Here is a 13,992-nt window from a genome sequence, read left to right on the forward strand (position 1 = left end):
TTATTATTTGCAAGCATGCATATTTTACTACAGTTATTTTTTAAATTATAATTATTTACTTCCATTTATATCTTAGAATCATAGAGTTGGAAGGGACCTCCTGGGTCATCTAGTGCAACTCCCTGCACAATGCAGGAACTCACAACTACCTGCCCACCCACAGTGACCCCAATTTCATGCCCAAGTGATCCCCCCAGCAAAAATCTCCAGAATCCAGCCTGGCCTGGAGAAAATTCACCTACCATCCCACAGCAGTGATGGTATGCAATTCCCTGGGTATGCAAGGAAGGGTCACAAGAGACAAGCACTGGCACATCCCTTCCTGCCCACCCACTCACAATCTGCCTAAGTTCATAAAATCAGCATTTGTGTCAGATGACTATCTAGCCTCTGCTTAAAAACTTTCAAAGAAGGCGAACTGACAACCTCCCAAGGAAGCCTGTTCCACCAAGGAACTGCTCTGTCAGGAGATCCTTCTGGAAGTTTTTTTTTTAACAATTTCAAATTTTATTTATAATCCATTACAAAAAAAAAATACATTTAGCCATCTCCAAAATTATGTTAATAGATTATATTACATTTACAAATAATAACTTCCAGCTGTATTTGTTGAAGAATATATAAAAAAACCCATTAATTCTCCTGTTCAAAATTTCAATCCATTCTCATTTCCCCTTATAAATTATAAATCATAACCGATAGTCATAAATCCACAACTATACTTTTTTTCTAATATATTCTATCCATAAATTCCATTTTGTCTTAAAATCCACTATTTGTTTATCTTCGACATAAGTTGTCAATTTTGCCATCTGAGCAATTTCCAATGTTTTCAACTGCCAATCAAATATGGTGGGCGTCTCTTTTAACTTCCATTTTTTTGCCCAGACTATCCTTGCCACCGTTGTCAAATACCTAAATAACTCTCCATATTTTTTATCTTTTTCATTTACCAGAAAACCTAAAAGATAAGCTTCAGGATGTAGAGCCATGGAGTCCTTAAAGATTTTTGAGATTTCTTTGTGGATATCCTGCCAAAAGTGTCTTGCTCTTTTGCAGGTCCACCACATATGAAACATTGTCCCTCTCACTTCCCCACATTTCCAACATTTGTCTGATAGGCTTTTATTCATTTTTGATAACTTGTGCAGAGTCATGTACCAACAATAATGCATTTTGTAATAGTTTTCCTTGATATAATAACTATTTGTAAATTTCAGATCTTTACTCCACATTTTTTGCCAGGTTTCCAATGGAATGTTATGACCAAGATTCCTTGCCCAAACAATCATAAAATCTTTGACCACCTCATCCTCCATATACAGTAATAAACATAATTCATACATCTTCTTGATTAAATGGTTATCATCTTTACATAAATATAACTCTAATTGTGATTTTTCTACTTCAAATTCCCATAGCTTCCTATCCCTTTCATATCTGTCCTTAATCTGTCTATATAGCCACCAGTCTACATATTTATATTCTTGCACTAATTTCTTGTGAGGCTAGTCTAACACACTAGCCATTACACCATGCTCTCTCTCAACAATCTGCTACTATAATTACAATCACCCTACAATTCATTAACGTTACTACAATTTACTGCAATTCCCTTTTCTTTCATCATGTGTCTCACAAGGCAGCAATGCATAGACTTCCCAAGAGGCTTCCCATTTGAAGAAGAGCTGTCTTTTTATACCCCGCCTTTCACTACCCAAAGAGTCCCAAAGCGGCTTACAAATATCTTCCCCTCCCCACAACAGACACCCTAAAGGTAGGTGAGACCGAGAAAGCTCTAACTGAACTGTTCTGTGAGAACAACTCTTAGAGAACTGTGTTTAACCCAAGGCCACCCAGCTGGCTGCATGAAGAGTAGTGGGGAATCAAATCTGGCTTGCTAGATTACAGCCCACTACTCTTTACCACCACACCATGCTGGTTTACCCAGGCTGATTTAACCAAGCTTTCATACTGTGTGCCTTCCAGACATAACCCAGGCACACAAGCTTTCCACTAGCATAAGAATTAAGGAAATCTGCCACCACTAACATATGTGAGGGGTACATCTGCATGTGGTGGCATTAATACAGTGAAAAGAGCCTCAGAATAAGCCTCTTCCCTTTGCATGTCAGCTATTAATTACTAACCATAAAAGAGCATCACATGTTTGAACAGGTGGACAGGACATAGGGTCACAAAGGACTATCTTCTTCCTTGGTGTCTTCATATATAAGATGTATTCCCATTGCTGAGGGTTCATTGGAGCCTTTTGCCTAGACAATGAAAATTATTAATTAATTTAGGATGGCCACTCTCCCACACTATCCCCAGAGTGCACATCACTGGAGGGAAGGGATAGAAAGGCAGCCTATAAAGCAAGCTGTCTCCCCTCTCACATTCCATCTGCAGAGCAGTACAGTGGTGCTGCTAGGTAGATTCTGACACCATAGGACAAGACAAGGATATTCCTCCCAGACCAGGATGGGTTGTACAAGCTCCACAGGTCATGAGTCAGAGGTGCAGCTGTTAATTTGCAATAACAAACCCAAGTTAACAACCCTTAAATCAACACTGGAACTTTTGAATATGCAAACAAGCCCTCAATAATGGCACCGGAAGATATCTCAAGCTTTAATTAAGGGTCAATAGGTAGGTAGGCCGGGAGTTTATGAAGCATAAATACTCAGGCCATTGTGTTAAAATTAACGGGAAACAGCTTGGCAAATGATATGGAGATAGTTCACTGAATTAACCATCAGATTCAAAGAAGACAACTTTACTCACAGGAAGTCTGCAGAAAAGGTTGCCAGCTGGCCAGAAAAAAATGCCCTGTCCCATTAATGGAGGTTGATTTGCAAAAACAGGCAGCTGAAGTAACGTATTCCGATAAACTGATATTAAAGGGATAACCAGACAACCCGGTTTAAAAGTTGGCAACCCTATTTGCCAACCAAACGGAAAGTGCCAAGGCTGTGAAATACCAATCTTATTCCACTTGAATTGTGTGGCATTTGGATGAGACATTCAGTGTAAACTCCACAACAATCATCACCGTGTTCCCTAACCAAGGCTAGGCAACAGAAAAACTGCCAGGTGAACTGGAAACTGAACATCTAGAGGCAACGTTTGATCAACCAATAGCAGATTAAAGCCTTAGCCATGAATTCTCTTACTTCAGGCTCATTTCCACTGAGGCCTGACTGGAATAATGCTGTTTACGGTGCCTAAGTAAAAATGAAGCTTTAAAGTGAATCAGATTTAAAGGGGTTGCTTGAAACAGCTATAGCTATGCTGTCAGGATGAGAAAAGAACTGCAGGCAATTAAGCAAAACATCTGCCTTGCCACAAACTCCCAAGGAGAACTGCCAGCCTCCCAAAAGATGCTAACATCTGGAGAAAGCCCACTACGGCTGGAAACCAGGCACAGTGGAGGGCAAGAACTGATAAGAGTGGGAGTGATTAGGATGGGGACTGTACAACTTGATAACCCCATGGCACTGTATTTGTTCTCAGAAGAAAGGAGAGGCGGGATTTGAAATATTAGTATTCCAGGCACAGAAAGGCTAAGGAAGGAGGGATCTCAAATTGGAAACATGTTAGCATTAGCAGTTGGTCCCCTGAAGAGCAGCAATTAAAAAGCAGTTCAGTGCTGAAAAGTGGCTCTCTAATATGCAATCATGGGGTTCCCTGCTTATTGTCTCCTCCGCAATTCCTGATCCTTTTTTATCCAGCTTAAAAGCAAGACAATTTACTCATTTTGCAAAGTTTTTCTGAGAGTCTACTTAAGCCTCGCTTGTTCCTTATTTTGATATTGTTAGAAATACTGAGGAAAACAAAGAGGTACACCATAACATGGCTGTTTAAATCTGTTTTAATCATTGAAAAATTATTTAACTATTTAAATTTTAGGTATATCTATTTTTATATGAATTTTACTCTTATGTAATATGTCCTGAGTTCAGAGATAGGAGGGAAAGCAAATGTAATAAATAATAATAACTTCAAAAAACACCTTTAATGTAATGCATCACAAGGATGGGATATTCTAAAGTAGTACTGTCTGTTTTCCAACATATATAACAATTCAACTTTTCCAAATGTATAAGATACTTTTCAGTTTATTCAGCCTCAGGGTGTGGACAGGATCCTTGGAAGCTTGAGTACTACCACCTGCTGGTGTGCATCCATGCCTTGATGAAGGAGATGTCAAGAATTATCGACCATTCTCAAATGTTCTATTCTTGAGTAAGGTGACTGAGCAAGTGATAGCTGGACCCCTCCAGGCTTTTCTGGATGAGGCTAATTATTTAGACTCCTTTCAGTCTGGGTTCAGACCTTAGTCTTGGGTACCCTGCTAGGTGACCTGCATCAGGAGATGGACAGAAGGAATGCAATTCTGTTGATTCTCCTCAGCCTCTCAGTGCCTTTTGATACCATCTATTGTTATTATTTAGATTTCTTGGTGTCCCTCCCTGGGCAGCTGACAGAAAAACATATACAAAGCAGAATAAAAACATTTGCAAAACAGCTATATATAATTTAAACCAAAACTTCAGTAGAGTCCTCTGATTCTGGCCACATAGGTCAGAGAGATTCTGGCACTGGTGTTACATCATTCTTCAGGTGGTAGGAAGGTGGGGAGAGAGAGGAGGTGCCCTTTCTGAAGTCATGTTGTGCATAAATTGTTTTCAACCATATTTCTGGTAGAAGAGTGCCACCTTGCAGGCTCTTTGGAACTGTAACAGCTCTGATAGGGCCCAGATCTTGGCTGACAACTCATTCCACCAGGCTGGAGCCAGGTCCAAAAAGGCCTTGGATCTGGCTGAGGTCAATCATACTTCTTTGGGGCCAGGAAAACCAGTAGGTTGGACTAGCTCTTCAGGGGACATACATGGAGAGACAGTCCCTCAGGTACATAGGTCCAAACTGCATAAGGCCTTGAAGGTTAAAAACCAGTATCTTAAACTTGATCTGGAATTCAACTGGTAACAACTCTTAACAGTAAACCCCCCATACAAAATAATTAAAATTCCCCAGTTACAACCCCCCTGATGGCAAAAAAAGAACAACCCTCCACCCCCAGCCCAACAAATCTTCTAGTACTAAACCTCTGGGGGAGATCTTCTTAGGGGGAGCTTGATGACCTCAATGGGGGCCTGGATCTTCTTTGCCCTGGCCTCAACCAAAAACCTGGCAGAAGAGATTCATTTTGCAGGCCCTGCAGAGCTGTGAAAGCTCTGAAAGGGGGCACAGCTCTCCCAAGAGTTCATTTCACCCGGTAGGGGCTAGGACCAAATAGCCTCTGGTCCTGGTCAAGGCCGGGCAATCCTCCCTTTGGTTAGGGACCTCCAACAGATCCATACGCAGAGATCACAAAGCCCTGTGGGGGTCCTGCAAATATGTGGGGCTCAGACTGTGGATGGCCTTAAAGATTAATACCAAAACCTTGAACTTGATCTGGACCACAACTGGCAACCAATGCAGCTGCCTCAGCCCTGGCTGAATGTGGGTCCTCCAAGATGATCCTGTGAGGACCCTCACAACTGCATTTGGCATCAGCTGCAGTTTCCAGGTCAAGATAAAGGGTAGGCCCATGTAGGGCAAGTTACAGAAGTCTAATCTGGAGGTGACCATTGCATGGATGACTGTGACCAAGCAGTCCAAGGACAGGTAGGGCACTAGTAGCTTTACCTGGTGAAGGTGTAAAGATGTTGTGCATGTTACTCCCATGACCTGGGCATCCAGAATCACTCCCAGATTCCTGACCAAGGGCGAGATGTTGCACCCTAGCCAGGGTGGGGAGGTGCACTTCCAAGTCTGTCACCTTCCTGCCCAGTCACAAGATCTCTGTCTTGGCAGGATTGAGTTTCAGGTGACTCTGCTCCAACCATCCAGCTATAGCTTCCAAACAACTGGTGAATGTATCTGGGGGGGAGTCCGGGTAGATGTCCTTCAGGAGATAGAGCTGGGTGACATCTGCATATTGGTGGTAACCCAGCCAGAAGCTCTGTACCAGCTGGGCCAGAGGGCACATAATGATGTTGAACTATGTGGGGGAGAGAACCGCTCCCTGAGGAACCCAACAAGGGAGTTGGACCTTCATTTGGTTTAATGCCTCAGCCCAAACCTGAAGAGAGACAAATCTCTCTTTTTCATGACAGCTAGAAAGTGGAAGCCACAGAAATATCAGCTGGTAAGGCAGCATAAGGGTTCTCTGCATCATTCTTGAGGTCCAGGATTTTCCTCTAAGGGACTGGCAATTATTGTCCCACAAATAAATCTAAAGCAGCTCTGCCTTTCCCTATTCCTTCCATAAAGCTAGATCTACAACTGCAAGATAATAACCCACCAGAGGATTTTGGAGGACATCAGATTCTCTTTCAAGTGCACTTATCTGCCCACTTTATCGATATACCTGAGAGTACATCACAATCACATATCCATTTCTTCTCATAATCGCCTCTGCGGAGTAGAGTGGGGCATTATCTGTATGTCACCAATGGGAAGTGGAAACAGACTAAAATCACAGGGAGCTACTATTAGCCTTGCCAGCTTCACTACAGAAAAAGAGTCGTGTGTCATAATACTTGTAGCAGATGAGATCATATTATAAGTCTCTGTGCAGAGCGGTGCCGTTACTTGTCATAGGATTGCAGTGGTGGGAGCTGCTCCTGGAAGGATGCAATCAACAAAACTATTCAAGGCATCAGAGTGCTCTTCCATATTGAATCTGGCAAGTCTGTGTCGAAGCCAGCTTTCCTCTGCCGCAAGCAACAGCCATTAACCGAGGCTGCCTTCCATCTCCCTGCTTCAGAAGTGAAGCGAAAGAACTGTGTGTCTTAATCCTAATTCATCCTTCCCATTGGTGAAACATTTCTCTTAAGGTTAATATAGATTCCTCAAAGGGTGAGCTCATTCCTCCTTGCTGAACTACATGCACCAAGATGCTGTACCAGCTTCTAACCAGGTCAAACTGGATGAGACATGAGAGAGCCATGCTTAGAATCACTGACAACAGTTTTCTAAAGCTAATCAGCAGCTTCACAATCTGCTTTGAAGATTGTGGAAAGGCTGCCCTACCCCCTTTCTTTCTCTGCATCTTCTGTAGTTTCAATTGCCCATCTGATGCAATATGTAATTAGTTCCAGGGGGACCAGGTACATGACTTCCGCTGCACTACACAAGATGGTCTCTTACTTCAACCATATGTATGTACTTACATACCCTCAGAATGCATCCACAGGCACTTGTCTGTCTTTGTCATGCTCTACCAGAGTCTAGATTCCCAGTTCCTAAGTGTTTTATGTGTGAAATCATGCTGTAACTCGGGGTCCTCAACTTTTTGGACCCTGCCGCCCCTTTTAGAATCCTGGCACAGGGTGAGATATGTGGGCACAAAAATGGTATTTGCAAGTGGTAAAGCCAGCCACAAAATGGCTTCCATGGCTTACCTTCAGTAGCATAGTGTAGATCCTTTTGCTATGGTGGTAGCTGCTGCCAAAGCAACATTTTAAAAGCAACTGTATAACCAATCAAATATCCAAAGGCAATCAGAAACTCCACTATCAAGAAAATTATTAAAGACACTGAAAGCCCCATGCATTTTCAAAAATACTTGGCGGACACCAGAATAGGTACCAGTGGGTAACGTGGTGCCTATGTGTACCATGGTGGGGACACTTGGGCTGAATCTGCACTGGGCTTTTTATCCCTGGTGATCCTAAAATTTAAAAAGTAATCTACCATTATTCAATTTCCATTTTGATATTTAGTGCTTTAAATTTTCCCTCTGCAGTATATATGATTGATCCACAGTGACCCTACCTTTCCCCCACGATATCCAAGAGCAAATATAACTCACTACATTTAAGAAAACCACTCCAAAAACCACGGGCCAATTCCGCACAAGGACCAATGTTGCCAATTGGTCCGTGAAAGTGGAAACGCTATTTTTAAAAGTGCAATTCGGCGTATTGCATACCTGCCTTTGTAGTGGAATCCAGTAGCATTTCAATAGTTTCCCACAGGTTTCCAGTCTCGCCAAAAATCGCTATCCAGGAAGCAATTTTTTCTGTGCTTTGTCCCGCCCTTGGCCGTCAATCAAACGAACAGCCAATGGGCGGCCATTATCATGCTCCCGAAAAGCCCCTTTTCCTTTAAGCACAGGGGTTTTTAAAAAAAAGAAAAACACATGTTGCAATGAATATGCCTTGATTCCTTGATTCCTCCTAACATAGAGACCCATCTAGCTGGCAGCTGGTGTGTGAGCTGCCGATTCATCATTACCACGCTCCCCCGAGTGAAAAAAAATCCCCCCCCCGTGCACAGGCACGATTTTTGGCCGAAAATAAAGGGAACTTGCAAACGGGGCTGTGTTGTGCTTGGTGACTTGAGGGGAGCTTTAAAGCAGCTCTGTGGAGGGACTGCAGCCGGAGAAGCCTCACTGGGACCGTTTATGCACTGAGAACTTCACTGCCCCACCTCTCGTGCAGGAGCACAAATAGGGGGTGGATGAGACACAATGGGCCAAATGCTCCCCCATGTGGGTGCAGGAAGTGGTGGGGCAACCTGCCATGACTAAAACTCCAGCCTGCAGCCTGGCATGAAACCTCTAGTGCATAAACGGTCCAGGTGAATGAAGGCTCGCCGGTTCGTTGCTTTCTGCTTGCTCCGAGAAAAAATAAATGGCGATCGCTTCGCCAGAAGTTCGGAGGAGAGAGCCAGGGGGAGGGAACCTCAACAATAGGAACGCACAGGTCTTTTTCGCTACTGTTGCAGATTGTTTGCAAGAGTGTAGCGCTTTTCAGAGGGTGAATCCACTTTTCTGGATTTCCCTTTAAGCGCTACAACGAATCGCTTTTTGCGGATCGGTTTCAGGAGTGTGGCAGATTGTGTGTGACGTCGCGCATAACTGCAAATGAGTAGCGTTTACAATTTGGAAGCCTTTTGCAACATTGAAGTGCAGAATGGACCTCAGTATTGTATAGATCTCTGCATTTTGCTGGATTAACTACCTCCCCCTCCTTTGTGCCTCCAACACTGACACTGACGTAGCACAGTAGTCTGTAGCTGATTGGTCAGGGCATCAGTTCAAAGACTGGTTCCCAGTTGTCATTCCCTTACAAGATTTATTTCTGCCCTCATTTTTTAAGTGATTGTGCTCTTGTCCAAGTGCCCACACTGCTATGTTCCAAGATTTGCATTTTGGGTTGTATTTCTCCACTAATTCTCCCCTACCCACCCACCTACCCACCCAATTCAGGAAAAAAAGATAAACAAGCTGCCTCATGCTCCATCCCCCCCCCCCCCTGCACTTGCTTTGGCTGTAGAGTCAGGAGACAAACATCAGGAAATAAACCTGTCTCCAACCTTTTTCTCCTTCAGTGCCTAGAACATCATGACCACTACTCCACTCCCCCCTCTTAGCTTCGCCAATCAAGCAAAAAGGAGAGCAGCCACAGGATTAAGTGTAGAATGCAACATCTGTTTCAATTCAGGGGGGGAAAGGAAGCTGTAGACACAACAGAAGACAGAATCAGAATACAGGATGATCTTGATAGGCTCAAGAAGTAGGCTAAATTGAATAAAATGAAATTCAATAGGGACAAAAGTTCTGCATTTAGGTAGGAAAAACTATGTACACCAAGATAGGATGGGGGAGACTTGTCTTGCCAGTAGCAGGTGCGAAAAGGATCTAGGAGTGTTAGCAGACCATACATTGAACATGAGTCAGCAGTGTGACTCAGTGACTAAAAAGGCAGATGAGATTTTGGTCTGTATCAAATGGAATATCATGTCCAGACCACAGGAGGTGATGGTACCGCTTTACTCTGCTCTGGTTAAGCCTCTCTTGGAGTACTGTGTTCAGTTTGAGGCACCACAGTTGAGGAGGGTTATAGACAAATTGGAGTGTGTCCAGAGGAGGAGTTTGGAGACCTATGAGGAAATGCTGGAGAAGCTTGGTCTGTTTAGCCTGGAGAAGAGATGACTGAGAGGGGATCTGATAACCATCTTCAAGTATTTAAAAGGGTGCCATATAGAGGATGGAGCAGAGTTGTTCTCTCTTGCCCCAGAGGGACAGACCAGAACCAATGGGATGAAATTAATTCAAAAGAAATTCTGTCTAAACATCCAGAAGAAGTTCCTGATAGAGCAGTTTGTTAGTGGAACAGGCTTCCTCGGGAGGTGGTGGGTTCTCCATTTTTGGAAAATTTTAAACAGAGGCTGGATAGCCATCTGATGAAGGCTAATTCTGTGAAGGCTTAAGGGGGTGGCAGGTTATAGTGGATGAGCAATAGGGTTGTGAGTGTCCTGCATACTGCAGGGGTTGGACTAGATGACCCAGCAGGTCCTTTCCAAATCTATGATTCTATGAAAGTTCAGTTTGATCTGAATTCAGCAGGATCGACAATGGAGAAAACCAAAAGTCTCCCTGCAGTACTTTCTTAAAGAGATATAATCTTTTCCCTACAAGATAGCCTGTGCTGAGGTTCTTATTTTACCTCTGAGTTTGCTTCCTTTTTTATTACAGAATTTTAATGGTTAATATATGCCATTGTAGCCATGTATCTATTTACTATAAGCAGAGGTCAGTTTATTCCTCCTTGCAGAAATGCAATGGCCTGCTTCGTAATTTTATCTCAGTGTAATGACACACATAGAGCCTCTTGTGGCGCAGGGTGGTAAGGCAGCAGAAATACTGTCTGAAGCTGTCTGCCCATGAGGCTGGGAGTTCAATCCCAGCAGCCGGCTCAAGGTCGACTCAGCCTGCCATCCTTCCGAGGTCGGTAAAATGAGTACCCAGCTTTCTGGGGGGTAAACGGTAATGACTGGGGAAGGCACTGGCAAACCACCCCATATTGAGTCTGCCATGAAAACGCTAGAGGGTGTCACCCCAAGGGTCAGACATGACCCAGTGCTTGCACGGGGGATACCTTTACCTTTAATGACACACATGCATTTTTGCAGTATGCTGCCCAGGTGCAGTTTTGCAGATTCATCATTAATCAGAATTGGGGTGGGGGAGCTTCCAGTTATCGAAGGGAGAATGACTATGCATCATACCAGAAAAATGAGGCATGAACCCCAAATGAAAACTGAAATGAATGCCAAAAGGAGAGCTGGTCTGGATATACCCTCACATGTACACTGTACTTTTTTTGTTCCTACTTCTTCATGGTGTTAAGCAATATTGCCTACTTTCAAAACACCTGAACATGAAACGTAATAAATTTACAGTGTAATTCTAAGCAGATATATACCCCTCAAAGCCCATTGACTTCAATGGACTCAGAAGGGCATGACTGTGCATAGGACTGCACTACATAGCATTTCTTCCCTGATTCTGTTGCTTTGCTCCCTGGTAATCTCATGTATCCATGGAATGATTATTCTAAGCCATACATATGCATCTCCCCTTTTAGTGCAGTCAGCTGAAGTTTCTTTCCTCCAAGTGTTTTTCACCGCTATATCAGGTACAGAGGAATCAGGTACTGGTGGTCTCAAATTTACCATGGAAAATAAGTCAGAAACAGCATGCTGGTGTGAGGATTGGAGCATGAAATTACTTGGAGGCTGGTTGGTCTGAGTAACACATCAGAATTATTTTTCAACCCAAGACATAGAACATCAAGTTTCATTTCATCTCTCTCTTGTTGCATACTCACACACACACACCTCCGCAGTTTTGATTTCCCAAAGGGTGGGTTCGTTCCTCCATGCCGAACTATATATATCAAAACATTGTATCAATTTCAAATCACACTCTCCTCTCCAAATCCCTTGGCTATTAGTCATTTCATTCACATGTGGATTCTACATACAAGAGCCCAGATTGCTGGACTGTTAAGTCAAGAGCACTTCCTGATATTTGTATGACTGCTATGGCCACCTAGATCTTTTCCATACAGGAATCCACCCAGCACAGTGCTCATCGGGTTGCAGGGCTAATTAACACTTATGGGTGACATCGGTGCCAGACCAGAGCAGTCCCAGGCCAAGCGCAACACAGGCCCTCATTTGCCCCAGAGCAAAGGAAAGCAAAATTCCCATGCCATAGGGCAAATGAGGGCCTGTGTCATGCCAGGCCTGGGACCTCTCCAGACCTACACCAATGTCATTCGGAACCAGAAATTAGCCCCGTGACCACTCCGGACCTATGCCAATGTCATCTGGAAGCAGAAATTAGCTCCTTGACCAGATGAGCACTGTGCTGGGCTGGATTCCTGGTGTGGAAAAGGTCCAAGAAACAAGGATCACAAGTGTTGAGATTTCAGAGCAGCCAGCAAGAGTCTACAGGCAAAGGCAGATGGTGGGCTACCATGAATTCAGTGTGTGTCTGTGTACCAAGAAGGATTGAATTAGATTCTTCAAGGATAGATCCATCAATAGCTAGTAGCCATGATGACAAAAGGGAATCTCTATTTTTAGAAACAGTGAGCCTCTGAATATCAGTGGTAGATGGCAGCATAAGGTGAAGGCTGTGGCCTCTATGCTCTGCTTGTTGGCCCTTTATGGCAACTGGTTGGCCTCTGTGTGAACTAGGATGCTGGACTTTTTTTTTTTTAAGGCTATGAAAGTTTTTTTAAAGGCTATGAAACCATCCCTAGTGGGTAACTCTGTGACTACTGACTCTAGGTTCCTACTCCTTTATACAACAGAGAACCTGAGATGTCTAGAATGACAATCTCTGCTTCTTAGTGTAAGTTCCAGTGTATGGTCACAAGTCCATGATGGAGCAGTTTTGCTGAAGCTAAGTCTATGTGGATCTGAAGAGTGCCTTGATGGGAATCATCCTAGGTGTGCTGCCTTGCATTCCACTGAAGCAGAATATCATGCAATAAGGGCATAAGTAATAGCACAGAAAAGTGACATGTTAATTGATCCAGTTTTGTAGCAACCCCTTGAACCTGATAATCCCGAAACAAGGGAAGCAGAGAACTACTTTTCAAAGCCCAAACACAACACCCGAGTTGAATGGAATACAGCGTAATGCAGCAGTTTTCCTTCTCAGTCTCTAGGAGTCCCTCTTTCTTCCCTTTTCCCATTTGGGCAGTAAACAGAGCAGTTCTCACCTGCCTCTGAGAATTAAAGATGAACAACAGTGAGTATTTTTATAGAAAGGCACTGTATTATTTATGCAAGCCACAGAAAATTATTACCGAGGAGGAGGTGGAGGCAAAATGCATTCCCAGAGTGGGAGGTTATGCAGTACTTCATGCTAGAGAGCAGTTTAGTTGAAGTTTATTTTGTACAGAACATGAGAGCACAACTCTGCTGGTTGGGCCAGATCCTCATTTTATCTCACCAAAGATGCCATTGGCTAAGGAATTAAGCTTACTCCATGGTTTACACCACCTGAGGAACCTTTCCCTGCTACTCCAGAGATCTGTGGCTTTGTGCAGTGGGAGGGCCCAGTCTGAACTCACCCTGATAAATTATGTACATCTGAACCTGTCAAAGCTGCTTTGAAGGCCAAACTCCAAAGTGTTTCTGACAGCTGGGGCTTTTAAGCAATCAGAAGTACCAAAAGCCAAGCTGTTTGCTCCGAGAGGGAAAGGACCGCAGAACAGCATGAAAATCTCTTAGGTCGCTTGCTGCCATCCCACCCTACCTTATATATGAAACCCATACCCTCCCATCCAAAAAGCTTGAGCACTTCCAATCTGGCCAAGCAGAATAATAGTAATTATATATCATGGATTAGATCCAGCAATCCATGGATGCAAGTATCATAGTGGATTTTTCCCATGTTCTCATACCACTATGGTTGCCAAATTCTAAGTCCGACTTAAAGATTTCACAAAATTACAGTTGAACTCCAGACTATAAAGATCAGTTCTTTGGAGAAAATGGATGATTTGAAGGGTGATCACTATGGCATTATACCCCACTGAGTTCTCTCCCACACCTCAAACCTCACACTCCCTGGGCTCCAGCCCCAATTTTTTGGCATTTCCAAACCCTGAGTTTGCAACCTTACCTCCCAAT

At 43.5% G+C, this 13,992-nt stretch overlaps 1 protein-coding gene across 11 annotated transcripts in view; it reads right to left on the bottom strand.

Annotated features, from left to right (window-relative positions):
- GRM4 (glutamate metabotropic receptor 4) overlaps positions 1 to 13,992 on the bottom strand; it is a 506,939-nt gene that overhangs the window by 356,985 nt on the left and 135,962 nt on the right. The window contains exon 2 of one of the 11 annotated variants that reach the window (XM_077334411.1): positions 2,151 to 2,276. The exons of the other annotated variants lie outside the window; for them this stretch is intronic. The gene's annotated coding sequence lies outside the window, so the exon portion shown is untranslated. The remainder of the gene's footprint in view (positions 1 to 2,150; positions 2,277 to 13,992) is intronic. 11 annotated transcript variants of the gene reach the window in all.

Source organism: Paroedura picta, chromosome 4, assembly GCF_049243985.1.
Source record: "Paroedura picta isolate Pp20150507F chromosome 4, Ppicta_v3.0, whole genome shotgun sequence".
Taxonomy (NCBI): domain Eukaryota; kingdom Metazoa; phylum Chordata; class Lepidosauria; order Squamata; family Gekkonidae; genus Paroedura; species Paroedura picta.